Raw genomic sequence first — 20,266 nt, forward strand, 5'->3', positions numbered from 1 at the left:
TGAAACAATAAAACTTAATAAGATAAAATATTTATTTTGCCTCACAGTTTCAGAGGTTTATGTACATGGCAACTTGTTCCTGTTGTAGCACAGTTCACCACAATGGGAGGACATGGCTATGGAGGCCTATTCACTTCATGGTGGCTGGGAAACAGGAAGAGAGGGGAATATTCCCTTTAAGGGAATGCCCCCAATAACCTTATTCTACAGGCCCCACCTCCTAAAGGTTCTACGACCTTGCAAAAGCACCACAGGCTGGAAACCAAGCCTTTAACATATGAGCCTCTGTTCCTATGAGCCCCTGGTCACAACATTTTCTTCAACCAGTCAATACATATCTGTGTGTGTTTTTGTTCATCGACCTTATTTAATATATCATATAACTCATTAACATTAAACTCATGGCCATCAGCATTATAATTCATGCGTGAATGAAACTCATAAAACTCATATGCTTCCTCTGTAAGGCCATTCACAGTTTTCTTGCACCTAGAAACACTAGACAACATTTCAGCACTATACTTGGAGCTGTTTAACACAGCAAAATCACCAACAAAATGCACAAAAATGAAAAAAATATATGGCACTAAATAAACTATTTGGTTTATTTACTAAAAACTCATTTATAGTGTAAGAGGAGAAATAAGAAAGCACAGCCTCATTTGTTCAGCTTCAGCTGCAAATATGTATATTGGGTGATGCCAATTTTTCACTGCACTGTATGTGTCCAAAAATGACTTTGACAGCACCACAAATATTGATTTGGGGTTACAAATGAACTTCAGCAAGAAGGTGAATTAGCAAATATGGAATCTGTGTAAAATGAGGTCTGACTGCATTTAATGATAGGAATCTACTAGAGAGAAGCTCAGACAAATGAAAGAGCAATTTGGAAAAGAGATGTGTCCTTAGGAGCCGGAGCTATGAAGACTCAAGAGTTAAAAGGTGAAGTGAGTGATGGAAGCTCCAGACCCTACCCACTCCCACTCCTCCTTCAGTCAAAATATTTCCACTTCTATTTGTTATTATTTATGCTTTGACCAAGTCTCACCTTGCATAATGGTGTCTGCATTGAGAAAGAAGTGTTACAAAACATCTGGTCTTTCAGACAGTAATTATGGGTGGCATAGGTTACTGAGGCTAAGGGTACAAACTCTGCAGTCTGATGGCTTGGATTAAGATCCCAGCTTTGTGACTGTGTGATCTTGGAATTTCCAGTTTCAGTACTAAAGTCCTGGAATGATTGTGAGGTATAAATGAGAAATTACCTAAAACATATAAGACAGTACCAGACAATCATGTTTTTCAATAATCATTCTGATTATTTTCAAGAATAAAGTACCAGTGAAAGTTGAGGAGTACAGGGGTTCCAACCTGGATTATTCAGTCCAGAAAGCTAGCAAGAGAAAAATATTTCCCCCACCTTTAAAATGCCAAATGGCACCAAGGGAAATAGAGTTCAGTTTCTGGAAGGTTTGTAAATGATGGTATGTCCTGTTTTGCTGTGTGTGTGTGTGTGTGTGTGTGTGTTTAAAAAATAGCTTAATTATCTCATTTCAAAAATGAATGCTTTTCTTGTACTTAAAATTTAAATGACTTCTTCAGTATTGTGGATAGAAAACAAATGTTCACCCATTGCACCAACAGATGAATCATGCATATAGTTGAGTTCCATCTGCATATGTAAATCTACTAAGAAAATACATTATAACTGATTCCTTTCCTGAGAGTCTAGTTGACCACAGACATGGGTGATCTAGGGACTGCCTCTGTGCAGTTCCCCTGTCCCAACCCCCACACACTAGACTTATAGAGAAAAATTAGCAACTGGGACAAGAAAGAAAGTGCCCTCAGTTGAGTCTTTTTCAGCTCCTAAGGTCTCACCATCATTGCTGGACTGCATTTTCAACATCAGTTCAGTTCAACATTACAGCTTCCTAATGTCTTCTGCCCACCAAGATGGCATCAGCCATCTTGTTTTTATGGCACTTGGGCTGGTTTTTATAAGCAGAAGGGTGTGGCTTCTCTTCCAAAGGAGGTAAAGAATGTTCAAGCATTGTTCTCACTTAAAATAAGCTTAGGAAAAATCTCTCTCTCTCTCTCTCTTTTTTTTTTTGCCTTTTGGTGTCAGGGATTGAACCCAAGTATACTCAATCACTAAGCCACCTCTCCAGACCTTTTTTATTTCTTGATAGGGTTTTGCTAAATTGCTTAGAGCCTTTCTAAGTTGTTGAGGCTGCCATCAAACCTTCGATCCTCTGGCCTCAGCCTCCTGAGCTACTAGGATTACAGTTGTGCACTACCAAACCTGGAACTTGGTTAAAAATTTTAAGAAACATTGAAGGAATATAAATTCATCCTCTCAATCATAACACAGTGATGAACCCTCTCCAAGCCACAGGAAGGCATGCTTACCAAAGAAGCCCCTGCTTACAATCTTTAAGAACAGTAATTAATTAAACATTTGGCTTTGAGATGCAAACCTGCCAAGCCAATCACTTCCGAGGCTGCTCTTCAGTCCACAGAACTCCATTACTCACAAGGCAAATGGGCTCCGTAGGGAATGCATAGGACCCCAAAATTCCATTTTCCAAAGAACTGTTGAGCTATGCATCTTTGGAAATGAAAGTTACTTTAAAATCTATTTAGTCTACCTTTCTAATTACAGATGAAATTAAAATGTGGCCAAGACCACCCAGCCTCAGTAGAGAGCTTAAATGATATTTGGTGTTCCCTATCCTATCCCAAGAATTTTTGACACAAACCGTATTAAAAATGTAGAAAAATTTTTTTTACCTGTCCAGCATGTTAAAGAAATACAAATATCTGAATAGCATAGTGTTAGCCCTTTAAGTGTTTGAAGTCATATTATTTTCACTTTCCAATAAAAATCTTTCAAGTCAGTCTTCAGAAACTGAGCAGACAAGCAAGGCAGATCTTGTAGGTAGAAGGGGAGCACAGGTATTTAGCAATCTCTCAAAATTTTGGATTTTCTTTGTGAAGAAAGCAAAAGACTCCACATTAGCTTGCTTTTTGCTTATGGTCCTGGGCAATGTGTCAGAACACATTCCTGTATTGTCAACTGAAATCAAATCCAACATATTTTCCCACCCTTCAGGCAGACAAAAATGATCCCCTTCCTTGTCACTGTATCTATCAATGTCCTTTGACTTGTCAATGCCTTCCAAAATATTAGTAGTAGTACAAGGAACATAGTTCATTTAATAAATATTTACTAAGCATCTACTATTTCCCAGGCACTGTTCTTGGCACTAGGGAAATGGTAGAGAAAGAGACAGATAAAAATCCCCTTGTAATGTATTGTAGTGGGAAGCTTTAACAATAAAGGAGATAAATATCTTCAGCAAAATGAATTAATTAGATGGTGATAAATACTAAGGAGTAGAATAGAGCACAGAAGGAGAGAAGTGAACACCTGAATTTCATGGGGTGGCTATTGACAGCCTCCCTAAAGGGGCACATTTAAGGAAACACTAAATCAGGTAAAGGAGGCAGCCACACAGTTATCACAAGCCACAAGCCCCTCCTGGCCAATTCCTTCCCTCTTTTCTAACTCGCTTGGACCCATGGCCAGGTAGCAATGTTGTAAGAGTTATAAAATGAGTGTGCACATATGGACCAAAATACCTTCCTGTAGCCTCTCAGGAACACCACTGAGAATCCTGCTCACAGGTAGAAGTAGTGGAGGAGCCCACAGCAGACAAGGACTTAGTGGAAGTATTCTCAGCTGTTAACAGTTTTCTCATATGAACTGCATTAGTGTCCAGCAGCATTTTCCACACTTGCCACAAATAGGCCTATTCTTTTACTGATAGAATATTTAAAACTAGAATAAAATCAATTAAAAATTAGTCATCAAAGCAATAACTGGTAATCAAATAGGTAATAGGGCTGAAAACAGCACAGACTTCAAGGTTACAGCGATGGGATTTAGTTCTTGTTCTAATTGCTTACTAGTGTTTGAGCAAATATTAACCAATCTGAAATTTTCATGTCTTTGAGATGAAAAGATGGTGCTTACTTTAAGGAGTCATGAAGATTCGTTGTATTAATGTCTTAAGGCCCAGCTAAGAACACCACCATGTCTTGGAAATTCAACCAAGAAAAAGTTAGATTTTTTTACCTTCAAAAGAAAGACATATTTTAAACCCAGGGGCACTTAAACACTGAGCCACATCCCCAGCCCTATTTTGTATTATATTTACAGACAGGGTCTCACTGAGTTGCTTAGGGCCTCGCTAAAGTGCAGAGGCTGACTTTGAACTCACAATCCTCCTGCCTTGGCCTCCTGAGCTACTGGGATTACAGGCATGCAACATTGGGCTGGCCAGATTCTTTTAAAATGCAATAAATGAGCATGGGGTGGCTGAAGTTTAGGGAAAGTATGGAGTGTTGCTTTATGGGAACCCAAGAAAAACTAGTCAACTCATAAGTGATTTAGGGAAGATCTCCTGAAAGAAGTAGCCATTTTGCTAGGATCTGAAGTCAAGCTGAGACACAGTCACCAAAGTCCTCCCTAATTTAATGTTTTGCCCTTATTATTTTGGAAAAGTTAGAGGAAAACTGGAAAACAAAAGTGGTCCCGTCAGCATCAACATCCTAGAGCTGAGCAATTGACAGTGGGCACTGAGCAGACAGACCCAAAGGAGCCCAACTTTGGCCTTAACAAAGAATTAGACTAAACTAGATAACTCAGTGTTCTGTCTTGAAGGAAAAAAAAATAAAGTTGCATCTTAGACACAAAGTATATTTAAAGATTTCTTCTTTTTTAAAGCTCTCCAGAATCATAAGATGATTTTGGCCTCTAGTATATTTAATATAATTAGAATTTTCAGGAAAGCATTGTGTGGGAAGGTAGAATGACAGCTCCAGTCTGGACATTGCTTGGAGAGCTTACACCTCAAATGTACAAGTCCAAACCAATGGCACTTTCCCATGTTCTCTCTCTAGATATGTGACACCATGTCACCTAAATGAAAAACTGGTACTCCATCTGCGTGGAATACTTTATTAAAATGCACTGCTTAAAGTTCATCAGCAGCCACCCATTACCTCAGGGAGACTTGGACCCACCTTGCCTTTCCTGCTTCACCTTCCAGTCTCCTACCCTGCACTCCACCCTCTAGCAGAATTAAACTTCTTGCCCCTGAGATCTGCCAGGGCGGTTTCTTCTAATCCGGGTACCTGATCTTCTTTCTGGATGGCTTCTAGTGATTTTGTTCTCCTGTGCCTGAGGCGGTTGGGTGTGCTATGCTCACTATGACATGTACCACCAGTTTAGCATCTTCCCCTGCCAGCCTCTTTCCCCTGCCACCCTGGCCCCACGATACCCCCTGTCGGGCTTAGATCTCATCCCTGTCCGATGACTCTTTGTACTCACTACTTCTCCCCTGGGAGACAGTTCGAATTCACCAAGAGTAGAGAAAATACAATAGAAGGTGTGGACTTGAGCCTTAGTCCCATCAATTCACTTGGGTCTTACTTGGTTGTAAAATGGAAATAATAACAGCACTTGGTTCTCAGGGTTGTTAAGACAATAAAGAGACGTAAACTGCCTGGCACAGGGGAAACATTCCGTTAATGGAAGCTATAATTAAGTTCACCTTTTCCAGTCTCTCCCTGGTTCATTATCTATTTTTTTACATAGAGTGGTGGCCTTTTGGGTATGGCCAACCAATTAGAGTAGTTCTTTCTCTTCACTCAATTTATGGGAAGCAGTCACAACACACTTGATGCCATTTCTCGAATTTTTAACCCTTTCTGATTCAACTTCCCTTGGAATTAGAACTGCAGTCAACCATTTGCCGCTACCTCTCTGTGACCCTAACAGTTTCCAAAGTCCAGAGGTATAGAAGGCCAGAGGTTTTGTCCAAATCTTAGTTACCTAGAAACAAAATGTATTGCATGGTTTGTCTTAGAGAACAGTTTACATTTCCCCAAGAGCACACCTCCCCATGTCCCATGGAAGCTCCAGCCGTCACTCTGTGTTGGCTACCCTCGCATGGTGCTCTGCAAGCTACAGCCAATGTGCTTTGCAATCACAGGTTCCACCTGTTCCCGTGCTGTGTGTGTGGAGATGATGCCCTCTCTATTTGGGACTAGTATATAGGCTTTGTTTTTAAAACATTTGAAGGTATACACATTTATGTTTGTGTTTTTCCAAGTAATAAAAACAGATGAAAAAATAGACCATTATATCAATTATTCCCTCCCTGGATAACTCAGAGGCAACTTCAGGGGCCCTGGGTAGAACCAGCTGCTTCAAAACATCTCATGTCTAGTCTTAAATGTTAGCTGATTGAGATTCTTTCACTTTTAAAACGGACCAAAGTGAAAATGTTTATGGGAAAAGCAACTCACTGGTTTTTATCAGTCATCTTCACTATGAAAAACCATTCCTTAAAAGCAGGATTTTTTTTTAACAAATAGGATTTTTATTTGTCGGTATTAATCTGAATTTTAAGCAGATTCTTGGACTGGTGGTTCATATTCATCATATTTCATGTCCTGTCTCATCCCCAGTAGCTTTTCCAAAACTACTCCCTTCACCAATGAAGCGCCATGAGTTTCCCCAATTCAAACTTGGGCTTCTTCAGCATTTTTACATTTCTAACAAAGACAGAATGAATAATCTGGCAAACCTTTTCTGTGTCTTTCCCAATGCTGTCTGAAATCAATTTACTGACAGCTTTTTTTTTTTTTTTTTTAATACTGGGAAGTGAACCTAGGGGTGCTTAACTACTGAGCTAAACCCGTAGCTCCTTTTTATTTTTTATTTTGAGGCAGGGTCTCCCTAAGTTGCTTTGGGCCTCACTAAGTTACTGAGGCTGTTCTGAAACTGTGGTCTTCCTGCCTCAGTCTCCTGAGTCGCTGGGATTACAGGTGTGTCTGGCTATTGACGACTTCTTGCAAATCAATTTGTCTGCTCCTCCCAGGTCATGATTTCCATTATCTTCTTTTGGACTTGGTGGACCTGATGGTGCTAAGTATAAGAGGTCTTCTATATCTGATTATTGTAATTTTTAATAAAATCAACACAGAACAGATGCAACAAGTAGTCTTTTTTTTTTTTTAGAGAGGAGAGAGAGAGAGAGAGAGAGAATTTTTTAATATTTATTTTTTAGTTATTGGCGGACACAACATCTTTGTTTGTATGTGGTGCTGAGGATCGAACCAGGGCCGCACGCATGCCAGGCGAGCACGCTACCACTTGAGCCACATCCCCAGCCCAACAAGTAGTCTTGACATCAACATGAGCTTCAATCATGAGCTGCCTTTTTTTGACCAAGGAACACATTTTGTCACAGATAAGATCCATGACATGGAAGTTAGAGCAGTTTTTTTTTTTTTTTCTCCTCTGAATGTCTTCAGTGTCCTCAATAATTAGCTTGAGTTTTCTAAATGCAACTTCATCATTCTGCAGATCAGCAAGACTCAATTTTTATTTATTTACTTTTTAACAATTTTGAACCCAGGACCTTATGCATGTCAGGTAAGCTCTTTACCACTGAGCTGTATCCCTAGCCCAGCAAGATGTACTTCAAACACATGACCCTTGAGACCCTCAGATGCAATTTTGGTTCTTTGAGACCTCGTGACTAATGTTTTCCCAATATTTCTCATATTGAATATAGTGGGTGCTTTCACATCATATCAATCTTTGTTAGAAAACGGATCAACCACAGTGAATTTTACCTTTATATATATCTATAAAGCACTAATTAAAAAAACTATAACAAAAGGAAGGCCAGTAGAGTGGAGGAAAGGAAATAGGGGAGAGCATGGAGGGAGGGGAAGGGGAGGTACTGGGGACTTAACTGGAGTAAGTTACAGTCCATGTTTGTATGACTATGTCAAAATGAACCCCAATACTATGTGTAACTGTAACACACTAACAAAAGAAAATGCAATGACCACTTTCTTTTTGGCTCCCTTCTTGCGGCTTTTTGTAGGTGTGTTTATGATAACCGACCATCATGGTGCAGCTTGAAGAGCCAAAAGGCTGAAGCAGGCTTTTACGTGAAGGAAAGGACCTTGGTTAGGGAAGGGGGGCCAGTGAGTGTCTGCTACTTTCTCATTTTGCCAAGTTCCAGCCTTTTAACACAGTCCAAGGGCCAAATTTAGGTTTCGTTATTCTTCCTATTTACCTCTTATTCATTTGTCTGTTTTAGTCAAGAGCAGACAGACAGAAGGAAAAAAGAGAAAGAGAGAGAAGGAAGGGAGATAAAAGGGGAGGAGGGGGAATAAGGAGGGAAGGAGAGAAGGAGGGAAGAACCATGGGTGGCTGTGACTGCAGGGACATCAATGAGTCTTGTTAAGAAGGACAGACCAAGCTGGGCACAGTGGGGACGAGAGGATCTCTTTAGCCTAAGCAACACAGTGAGACCCCATCTCAAAAGAAAGGGAAAACAAGGGGGCTGGGGATGTGGCTCATGGAAGAAGACCTTGATTTGATCCCCAGCACTGTAAAAAATAAACAACGACCCAGTTCATGATCCCATTATATATGCTTTTCTCTCTCTCTCTCTCTGCCATGAAATACTAGAAGGGGAAGGAAGGAATTGGATCTATTTTAAAACTCACAACTGTTACACACTCACCCTCCAAACATTCATGACCACTTTGATTTGGGACAAGTGATAGCCTGTTTGTCCCAAATGAAGGATATATTCAGAGGACCCAGACACTGGTATTTCAAAGAGCCACTGTTGATTCCTCTCTGAGCTAATGTCCCACCTTGTATGCCAGCTTTTTTTTTTTTTTTTTTTTTTTGGTACCAGGGATTGAACTCAGGGGCACTCAGCCATTGAGCCACATCTCCAACCCTATTTTGTATTTTATTTAGAGACAGGGTCTCACTGAGTTGCTTAGCACCTCGCCATTGCTGAGGCTGGTTTTGAACTTGCAATCCTATGTCAGCCTCCCGAGCCACTGGGATTACAGGCGTGCACCACTGTGCCTGGCTGTATGCCAGCAATTTGAGAGACAGGAATCTTCTCAAGAGGTCTTTTTAATTCCTGTTTTCTCTTAAGGAATGAAAAAGGAAAGGAAGGTAGGGGACATCCCGATTTGTTTGTTGAGGTGAAGTTGATGCAGCCTGGACCTCCACAGAAACTGGTAATGCAGGCACCAAGCTCAATTTCCACATGAAAGCAAAGACAACAATGAAGCAAAAAAATTTACACTTGCATAGGAGAAAAATAGACAAAGAGTTTAAAATAGAATGACAGGTGAAAGAATAGAGTTGGACCAGGTGACATCAACTGTCAGAAAGATAACTTTTTTTTTTTTAGCAACACTGGGAATCAAAACCTAGGACCTGGAGTATGTTAGACAAGCTCTCTACTACTGAGCTGCATCCCCAGCCCCAGAATGATCACTTTTATATCTAAGAGAATGATCTGGGTAGGAACGGGGACAGGAGAGGGACAAAAATGCTCTGTATCACTATGAGCCATTTACTTGATGGCTCAAGGTTACCCACCTAGTAAATGGAGGAGCTGGGACCCAGGTAGGTGCCTGATGTTAAAGCTCTTCACCCTGCATCCCACAGAAGCGCTGTGGCCTCAGTTTCTGCTGTAGTTTGGACCTTAAGTATCTCCCAGATGTCCATGTGGTAAAGGGTTGATCCTCAAGGTGGCACTATTGGAGGCAATGGAACCTTTAATAGGTGGGACTTCCTGGAAGGTTTTTAGGTCTTCTGGAGTAGGCCCTTGAAAGGGACAGTGAGACCCTGGCCTCTTCCTCTTCCTCTTTTTTTGTGTGTTTCCGATAGAGAATGAGGATTTCATTCAACAAATATACACTGAGGATCTTAGTTTGTTATCTGAAATGTCCCACAAAGGCTTACAAGTTGAAGGCTTGGTCCCCACCTGGTGGCGCTCTTGGGAGGTGATGGAAACCTTAGGAAGGGACCTAGAAGGACGAAGTTATGCCACTGGATGCATGCCCCTGAAAGTTTTATTTTGTTCCTAGCCCCTTGACCCCTTTCTACTTCCAGACTGCCATTAGCTGACAGCTTTCCTCTTGCTACGATGTTCTACCTCACCCACAGGCCCAGAAAGTGGAGCCAGCCATGAACGGTACTATCTGAAGCGGTGAGACAAAATAATTTTTTTCCTCCTTTAGGTTGATTTTCTCAGGTATTTTGTCACAAAAACAGAAGACTGATTCAAACACTGAGCTTCTACTTCATGCCAGACGATGTGCCAGGACTAAGGACACAGGTGAATAGACAGCCTTTCCCAGAGGCAGACAAGTATATTTCTAACAGTAAGAACACTGACCAACTTTCCAGACCCCAAGAGTCAGACATGGTCATGTGATGAAAATAAATAGTAAGGCCTACAACAGAGTTATCCGAGATCATTCAGGAGAGAACTAATATTTATATTATACACACACACCTGTAAGTGAGGCAGATCATAGGTAAAGGAAATAAGGCTCCATGAGATTTCAGAACTGCCTAACATCACACAGGTTGGAAGTGGCAAAATTGGGATTCTATCCCAATTTATTTAATTCCAACATTTCACTATATACAAAGATAAGAGCAAAGAGAAAACCTGGCAAAGCTATATAAAGAAGCTCTCCTCATCAGGCAAGACTACAAAAGATCTACCTTTGGAGGAGTTGTTTTTCCTTTCTTGGAATCAGCTAAAGTGTATAGAATGTGGGAAAGTTATATTAATCTTTCTAGGAAAGAAATGGCATAAATCAATTCAGTCATTTATCAAGGGCAGCAAAGAGCCCTGCTTATTAGCAGAGTATGTGTTTTTTAAAAAGCTCTTTTAGGAGTAATCCATTATAATCCTAATGCTACCTCCAGGGCGGTTTCCTTAGGAAATATGACCAAATTTTAAAAGATTAAGTAAAGTGGATATTTTAGAATGATTTTTTCTAACTAATAACAATTTTTAATCCCTAAATGGGTTTAATAAGCAATAACAAGTGTGAATCATGCTGAACCCTAATTTTTTTTTAAGAACATATTCTTCCAATGCAAATGCATTGACAGCTCACTGCTTGTTTGGAGAACGGGTAGAAAGCAGGATACGGGACATGCAACAGCTCATCACAAAACTGACTGAGACCCTGAAGAAGAGCTCTAGTTTTGTACAATGTTAACAGTGATCCTCGACTACATTTGCAATGTTACGGTTCCACCTGAATCAGAGTAAGGGTCATGGAGCCATGTGGGCCTAGCAGGGATGGCTAAGAAGCTCCGTGACACTTGTGAGGTCAAGCAGTGATACCTCAAGTTGGAAAACAGCCAACAATACCTTAATAATTTATTTGATTAAAAAACTGAGAGGCAGAGTTTAAGGAAAAAACATAAGACCTATCTTTTGATCTCTTAAATCTGTATTTTAAACTTATTGTGAACTTCTTTTTTTTTTTTTTTAAGAGAGAGTGGGGGGGAGAGAGAGAGAGAGAGAGAGAGAATTTTTTTAATATTTATTTTTTTAGTTCTCGGCAGACACAACATCTTTGTTTGTATGTGGTGCTGAGGATCGAACCCGGGCAGCACGCATGCCAGGCGAGTGCGCTACCACTTGAGCCACATCCCCAGCCCATTATTGTGAACTTCTTGAAGCCAGAATCAAATCTGTTAAACTGCTTTCCTGTCAGATTAATGCCCTAGTTTAGTATACTTACCCAAAAAATCTAGCTGAAATGACTTGGAAAATGTCTGTGTAGTATTTTCCTTTTTAATTTAATTTAGTCTTGGGGAGCAGCTGCTAGACAGTAGGCTTCTCCAGTCTACCTACTTGACTCCCTTCCTTTTTAATTTAAAACAACATAAATGTTGTTTCCAGCCTGATGGTTTTCATATATTCTGAAATGGATGGTTTTCATATACTTCATATTTTCATATATTCTGAAGTTTGTTATCAGATCCGTACATTTTGGAAGTTTTTGTCTTCTTAATGAATTCATCTTTTTGTCATTATGAAATGTCCTTGCCTATCTCTAGAATATTTCTTGTCCTGAGCATATTTTTCTGATATTAATGTAACCATTATTTTTATTATATATATATATTTTTTTTAATATTTATTTTTAGTTTTTTAGGTGGACACAATATCTTTATTTTATTTTTACGTGGTGCTGAGAATCGAACCCAGTGCCTCACGCATGCTAGGCGAGCGCGTTACCACTTGAGCCACATCCCCAGCCCTTTATTATATATTTTAAAAATTTTTTGGAGGGGGGCTGGGGTTATGGCTCAGTGGTAGAGTGCTCGCCTTGCACATGCAGGGCCCTGGGTTCAATCCTCAGCACCACATATAAATAAATAAAGTAAAAGTATTGTGTCCAAATACAACTATAAAAAAATAAATATTTAAAAAAAATTTTTTTGGAGGAAAATTCTTTTTATTTGTTTTTTGTTACTGGGGATTGAAGCTAGAGATGCTTTACCACTGAGATATAGCCCCAACCCTGTTGATTTTTTATTTTGAGTCAGGGTCTTATTAAGATGCTGAGGCTGGCTTTGAACTTGTGATCCTCCTGCCTTGGCCTCCCTGTTGCTGGGATTACAAGCCTGCACCACTGCATTTTTGGCTATGTATTTTCTTTTAAATCCTTAAATTTATTTATAGTAACTTGTCTAAAAGTACTTGAGTGGGAATTCCATCACCTAGATCTATTATTTCTGGGTCAATTTAAACTGACTGATTTACCTCATTATGGTTCACATTTTCATTCCTCTTCATGTGTCTAGTTATTTTCGTTGGATACTAGGTATTATGTATGCTATATTGTTAAATGTCTGGATTTTATCTTCCTTCAAATAGTTTTGAATTTTGACTTGACAATCAGTTAAGAGGCTTTTTTTAGGCTTTGTCAGAATGGATCTAGGTTAGCCCTACTACCAGATATTACAATTGTTGAGTTTTTTATTAGATTTCCCAGGTGTTTAACAAGGTCTCTGGACTGAGATTGGCCAGTGCTTAAATGTCTCCCTGCTACACATAAGACCTATGAATTATTTAGCTTAAAATTTCCTTGAAATTCGTCATTTTCTGGCTCTATAGAGTTTCACAGTTTGCATAAACAGCTTAATATTCAGCTGAAGACTCAAGGGGACATCTACACAGATCTTTAGATTTCTATGTAGCTTCCTCCTCTATCTTACCCTACACATTTTAGCTAAGTTGACCTCCCTAAACTTTGATCTCTCTCTTCTCAATTCAGTGATACATCCATGCTCTTTTGGGTTGCTTTCTGGGATCAGTTCTAAAAGTACCTCCAGGTAAAAGCTCAAAATATTATAAGGCTCACTTCATTTGTTTATTTTATATCAGAGATTATGATACATTGCTGCCTATTTTCAACTTCTGAAAAGTTTTGCTCCAAATTATTATCTTTTTAATATTTATTTATTTATTTTTATTTTTGGCGGACACAGCATCTTTGTTTGTATGTGGTGCTGAAGATCGAACCCCGGCCGCACCCATGACAGGTGAGCGTGCTACCGCTTGAGCCACATCCCCAGCCCTCCAAATTATTTTTTAAAAATAATAGCACTACAAGCAAAATATTTTTTTCTTTGACTAGAGTTATTTATTATTTTTTGACCTTGCACAAAATACTGTTTATCTTACTACCTTCTATTTTTCAATAAATAATAAACCGTAGTGATAAAGTCGGGGCTCTTAACCTTTACTGGTAAGGAGTTATATTGGTAATTTGACACCTAATTCTCTCCTGTGCCAAGATCCTTCTTACAACACAGGTGTCATGTGGTGCCTCTAATAAGGGCCTTCATTAGACACAGAGTGGGAAACTCCTCACTGTGTCTCCTGTAAGGAGGTGAACTCATTGTCCATTACTCTACAGTGAACCCCCTTTCTGCCGCTCAGATTCAAATCAAATTTGACAGACTTCTGTGATGTGAAAATATTTTAACTGAAGGACTCAAAAAATGAGAAGTTCTCAATGAAGACAGTAAATCTTGGCATTGGAGTGATGATGTATGTTGAAAGCTAGAGACTTCAATGAGTCAAACATGTTTCTAAGGATTCTAGGTATGCTGAGAACCCAGTTAACACATTATAGTTCCTTACGACTTCTGCAGCAAATGGCTTTGCTATGTGCAGTTTATGACATCAGTACACGATTCCTCCCCAAAGCAACAGGTGCTGAGTTCTCATTTCTTCCTTATATTCTAGACTTAGCTTTTAAGAAAGAAACCCTCATACTCTTGCCAGAGTTCTTGAAAACTGAGGGTGTGCATTTCTGATAAAAAAACAGATGAGTTGAAATTAAATGTGTTTTGTTGTTGTTGTTTGTTGTTGTTGCTTTTAGTTTTTAGCTCGGGGGGAAAGCCCTTATTTGATATTAAAAAAAGAAAGAGAGAAAAAAAGAAATTTTAGTAATGGACCAAAATAGGATGGGAATTGCATAGAATTTCTATAATTTCTTAGGAACAACCCAAATTTAAAAGTAGTTGCTTTCTGTTTTTTCCTCTTTTCTGTTAAATTGGAATATTTTGGCGGACTAGGAGCTGAAGATATCTCAAAGTGTGACTGTTTTAATATGGCGGTTGTGAACAACTCAAGTGACCAAGTATTGTACACATATGAACTTCAAATAATAACTATGTGAATGCTTACTTTATTTGGATCTGAGAGAAAAAAAAACTCTCCCGAAGGATGATTTCAACTAAGAATTTCTTTCACCCACAGACACAAGGTCATTTTTCTGTGTGCTGGATTTTCCTGATGGGTCCACAATCCTCCATATTGGAAGTGGGGTAACACTCATTGATTTAACCTAAGGTGGGACTGTTAGCAGAAATGGGAGCCATTTAGGGCCCATGGGGTGGGGGTACATTTCGTGATCCACATACTCAACACCAGGGATCTGCCTCTGCCTCCCATCAAGTAGTGGTTTTATTGCATCTTCAGGAGGGATCTTTAAGTACAAATGCTGTGACCTGCAGGAGCCGCTGCACACAGTGGCCACATTATGGCTGGTTCAATCATCTCATTAGTCCCCACCTTCCTTCTGTTCATCAACTGCCATCCTGATGTCCAAGCTGTCAGGGAGAACCGCTCAGATAACCTTGAGAAAGGCAACATCAGCGGCTGATAGTAGATGAAGTAGGAAATAAGTTATCTTCATATGGAGAAATATATGAAGGAAGAAAACAATGTGGCCCCTGCCGTCTAATTATTTATGATTTCATGAGACTTCAGGAGAAGGAAAAGCCCACACTCTCAGTCAGCAGTTGTGGATTTAAAAAGGACTTCAGAAATCACTGGCTGAACTCCTTCGGACATCAAAGAGCAAAAATGAAGTTAAGAAAAGTGTTATGGTCTGAATTGTGTCCTCTCCAAATTTCTATGTTGAAGCCCTAACTCCTAGTACCTCAAAATTTGACTGTATTTGGAGATAGGGTCTTATAGAGATAATTAAATTAAAATGAGGTCACTAAGGTGAGTCATAATCTAATATGACTGGTGTCCTAATGAGAAGAAATTAGGAAACACAAAGAAACACCAGGGACATGTATGCACAGAGAGACTCAGGGAAAAGTGGATATCTGTGAGCCAAAGCAAAAGGCCTCAGAAGCACACCAACCCTGCTGACACCTTGATCTTGAATTTCTAGCCTCCAGAACTTGTGAGAGAATAGATTCTTGTTGTGGAAGCGACCAGTCTATATTCATTTACAGCAGCCCTAGCAAACTAATGCTCAAAGTGAAGGGATTTGCCCAAGATCATGTAGGAACTTGGGTTCAGAGTTGACTCGTCCAGGATTGCCATCTTTCCACTTAACCACAGAACCATCCGTACACATTTGCAGGCAGGTGTGCACATACAGGGGACTCATGCAAACCTTCAGAGGCTCTTACTGAAACGTGGTTCAATTCAAACAATACTCATGGTGTCATAAGAAACCTAACAGTGGAGACTCAAAGCAGAACTTGTAGTACAGCATTCTAAATCTGACTTTGTGTGTGTGTGTGTAAGAGAGAAAAGGAGAGAGAAGAGGACATGCCATGTAGATGATACTGTCACCATCAAGCACATCCAGCACAAGGTGAACAGTTTATTTTCCTGTAGTGCCTGAGAGTTTAGATGGGGGCTATTTTTGGAAGAACTTCACAAAGGAAGAATAAATAACTCCTACTTTCCTCCATGCCGCTTTGAAGTCAACTGTCTAAATCTATGGATGTTCTTCTGATAAAGAACTTCCACAGGGCTCTCTCAATACCTCTGGTCAGAGTCCTCCACACCTCACCCTTTCCTGGGCTTTTTATACAGTGCTAGGTCACCAGCTCAGCCTAGAGTGTGTCAGCCTCTTTTCATGGGATAATCATTTCCTGTTAAGTTAGTGTAGCTAATTTATTTTCACTGCTATAACTTTTCCTCCACAAAATGCCCTTTTTGACTTTTACTATTACTCATAATCCTTTATATGGACATGATGTTTTGCTATTTTCAGAGTGTTTTGCAACCCAAATACCCACCTGTCTTCCCATGGGGCAGACAGTGGACACCGAACATCCATACTTCCATTCACTCTGAACCCTAAGGTCACTGTATTAGTAGTTAGGGATCTCCAGAGAAACAGAACCATTAGAATATTACCCCCCTCTCTTTCACACACAAACACATATACACACATTTTGTTCAAAGAGGGGATTTATTAGGTTGGTTTACATAGTTTCAGAGGCTCAAAAATCCCATAACGGCTACTGCAGTTTGGAGAACCAGGGAATCCAATAGTTGTTCGGTCTTAGAAGCCAAAAGCCTCAGAACAAAAAACCAATATGCAACTTCAGTTCAAGCTCAAAGGCCCAAATCTCTCTGGAGCTGATGCAAATCCACATTTAAGGCTAAAAAACCCAGAGTGTGATGTCCAAGAGCAGAAAAAACACACCCACTTAGGAAGGAAGAACATCAGCAAGATAACAAGCTTCCTGCTTCTTGTACTTTTTCATTCTATCCAGGCCCCCAGCCTATTGAATAGTGTACCCACATTCAGGATGGGTCTCCCCTACTCAGTTCACTGACTCACATTCTAATCTTCTCCAGAAACATCCTAACATACACCTGAGGTTATCCCTTAATCCAGTCAAGTTAACACCAAAAATTAACCATCACGGCCACCTTTCACATGCCTGCTTTCCAATCTTTCTCTGCCCCTTACTCTTGGTGGGAGAATAAAAATCCACCCTTCTCAAGGGGAGATGCTTTCAAAGTAGTCAAGTTCTATTAAGGCTCTGTTTTTCACTCAGTGAGTGGCATGTGCAAGGCATAGTGCCTGGTCCTAGAGCTACAATGGTAGACTTGTCTCTGCTCTGGGAGATCACCAGGTATAGTGGGAGGCAGAAAAGCTACTTGTTAGTTACAAGTGTAAGGGGACAGTATTGGGGCTAGGGAAGTCTTCCAAAGGAGGGGCTTGATTGCCTCTGGAGGGACCAGTACCAGTTGCAAGGCTAAGATGATTTGGGTACCTCAAAATTTGACTGTAAGCAGCATGTGCCATGGCCCAAAGCTGGACATTGCTCCAGTGGGTATAGGGAACTGCCCATAATTCAGGATGACCAAAGCATGGGTTAGGAGTAGGCAGCACAATGGGAGTGGAAGGGGCTGGAAGCCTCGAAGGGCTCCTATTTGATACTAGAGAGTGTGGGTTTCAACTCCATAGTCAAGGGGAGTCCTAAAGGTCTATGACAAAGGTGATAATCAGATCTGCATTTCAGAAAGTAGCACTAACCTGCTATGAAGAGAGTGAATCAGAAAGAGGCAAAACTGGAAATAAGAGCTCCTACAACTACTATAGTGATTCTGAGGTGAGGTGATGGACATCTGAATTAGGTGAGAGATAGACCCATGGGATCAAGGGTATTAAAGAAGCCAGGTGGAGAGGGACAGGTGAGGATGTGCACATGTGTTAGGGTGAAAACATAAGAGGAGGAACAGGTATGGCACAGAGAGCTGGAAGGGGAAGAAGGGTGCCCTCAAGTCAAATAGAGATGTCTGTGACGGATATGAGAATAACACGAGTTATTTCTCAGAATGGTCTGAGAAATTTTCAAGTGTGAGTTTACTGAGGGCATCTCCTTGGTTTTTCAGTAAGTTTCCATCTTCACTTGTATCACAGGTTCTTATCAAATGCAACTTCCCTTCTTTCAGGTGTACAGTGAGATCAACTTTGGCATGTAAGATATCAGCTCTTTGTGGAAAGATTTGTTGACCCGGAGACACTCATAACCTAATCAAAAAATGCCCTTTGCAGAATCTTGGTTTTCTGCTTTATCTCCTTCTTTCCTCTTCCATCCTCCTCCCTCTACATGCATTTACTCCTGTTTGCATCCTAAGTGGCTCATTTAAGTCTTTTTTGCTAACAAGAATGATGTTATATACCTCAGGCAGCAAGGTGGGCTTACCCTTTTTCTGCTGAGACCATCCGGGGGGGCGGGGGCGTGGGGAGACTAGTAATCTTGTCTTCAGAGCCTCAGGTCTCCTGAGGTTTAATGAAGAGTAATGCTCAGTAAGTGACAATTTGTTTACCTTGAAAGGTTTCCTCCAAGAAAAGCCAGAAGGCTGGAATCATTGTACCCTTGAATCAATAGTGAGTTTGTTCTCTTACTTCAAACTCTGGGCCCTCCTCTGCACCATACCAGAATTTCCTCCCTCCCCCAGAGATTGCTGGCCCTGAGCATTCAACTTTGGGCTTCAGCTCTAAATAAATAAACTGCAATGCTGGAAAATTCTGTGCTATGCTATGCCCAGTTGTTCTGGTTATTTCAAGACATTTTCTTGCTAACACACTGACCCTAATTGCCACAAAATTTTCATACGAGCACCAATCCAATTCATCTAAAGAAAAAAAAAACTCTTCAAAGTTTGAGAAAAGAGCTGGTTTACTCTCACAAATATCATATGCAGGCAGAATCTGCGTGGAGAAAATGTCTTATGTTGTAGATCACTTAAGAGAATGATTATATATGTGAAAATATATAATCACAGAATCAAAGAAACTTCAGCAGTTAGGTACATTCAGAGTCCTTACAGATTGTATTTGTTAATACGATGATGAATTTACTAAAGTTTTAGGAAGCAATGTCAAACAATTTGCAAAACTAAAGGTCCTGTAGTGGAGATAGTTAAAATATAGAATTTGCGTATGCTTTGTTGTGAGCAATTCCTGCTACTGACCAGAAAGTGAAAAGCTGCTGTAATTGGAACTGAAACCTTCAATCTCCCACAAAGGTACTTCAAGCTCTGCTTTCCAATGTCCTAATTATGAGGTACACCTACCCCTGCTTTACTATGAGACTGTAACTTAGCAGCTGTTCCTTGCTTAGTGAGCAGAAAAGTCAGCTTTCAGTTGTGGTAGGTCTGCCTCTGATGGGGAGTCAAACTTAATCCCTAAGTATAGAATCAGGGTACTATATAACACGCTACTAAATAAACAAACAAAATAAGGGTAACAGTGAGTGATGGGGTAGTGATTGGTCGTGAGTGAGATGTAGTGATTGGTGTTACTTTTAGATGAAGTGGCCAAGAAAGGCCAATGAAGAGGTGACTTCTGTGTTGAAGCAACCAATGAAAGTCACAGGATAGACACATTTTGAGCTAGAGAAAGCAACTCAAAAACAAGAAGCTGCACTAACAGAAAAGTAAAAGCACAGGCCAGCAGAATCCATACCTGCCAAAGTAGGGGCATCAGATGCATGAAATCATCAAATATTCAGGGTCTTTAAAGCTCCTAAACTGAGACTTGAAGAGAAGGAGACACCACTTGAGGGTCATGAAGCAATTCTGAAATAGCAACTCCTAGACTTCTTTCAAATGCCGCTAATAGAACAGACCACACATCTGTGTGGTTTCTACATTTAGCAGCCATAAAAATAACAGAATCCCTACACAGCACTGGCGCTTGTAAGTACATTGTTTACTAAGTATTTTTTAGACTAAAATATTGCAGCTGTCTTTCTCCAAGGACTACCCACATGGAGATGTGACAGGTGTAGCTTGCCTCACTCTGTGGTTTGAGGGGCAGCTGTAGAAGAAATGGAGGACCTGTTGGCTGCTGGTAGGTGTGAACTTTGCCAAGTCACTTAACATTTCCAGACTTCAACTCCATTTGGAAAACAACAGGGATACCATTCGCTCTCCCTACATCAGGGTGATTCTCGGGAGATGAAGAAGAATGTTTTGTGAATTGGAAATGTCTCAGAATATAAGTGATCAGTATTCTTTCTAGGGAAAAAAAAATA

At 40.2% G+C, this 20,266-nt stretch overlaps 1 pseudogene; it reads right to left on the reverse strand.

The window, feature by feature from the left end:
* Nucleotides 1-6,480: 6,480 nt before the first annotated feature.
* Nucleotides 6,481-8,636, reverse strand: LOC114087065 (small ribosomal subunit protein eS1-like; annotated as a pseudogene).
* Nucleotides 8,637-20,266: the final 11,630 nt, after the last annotated feature.

The sequence above is a fragment of the Marmota flaviventris genome, chromosome 12 (assembly GCF_047511675.1).
Source record: "Marmota flaviventris isolate mMarFla1 chromosome 12, mMarFla1.hap1, whole genome shotgun sequence".
Classification (NCBI taxonomy): Eukaryota; Metazoa; Chordata; class Mammalia; order Rodentia; family Sciuridae; genus Marmota; species Marmota flaviventris.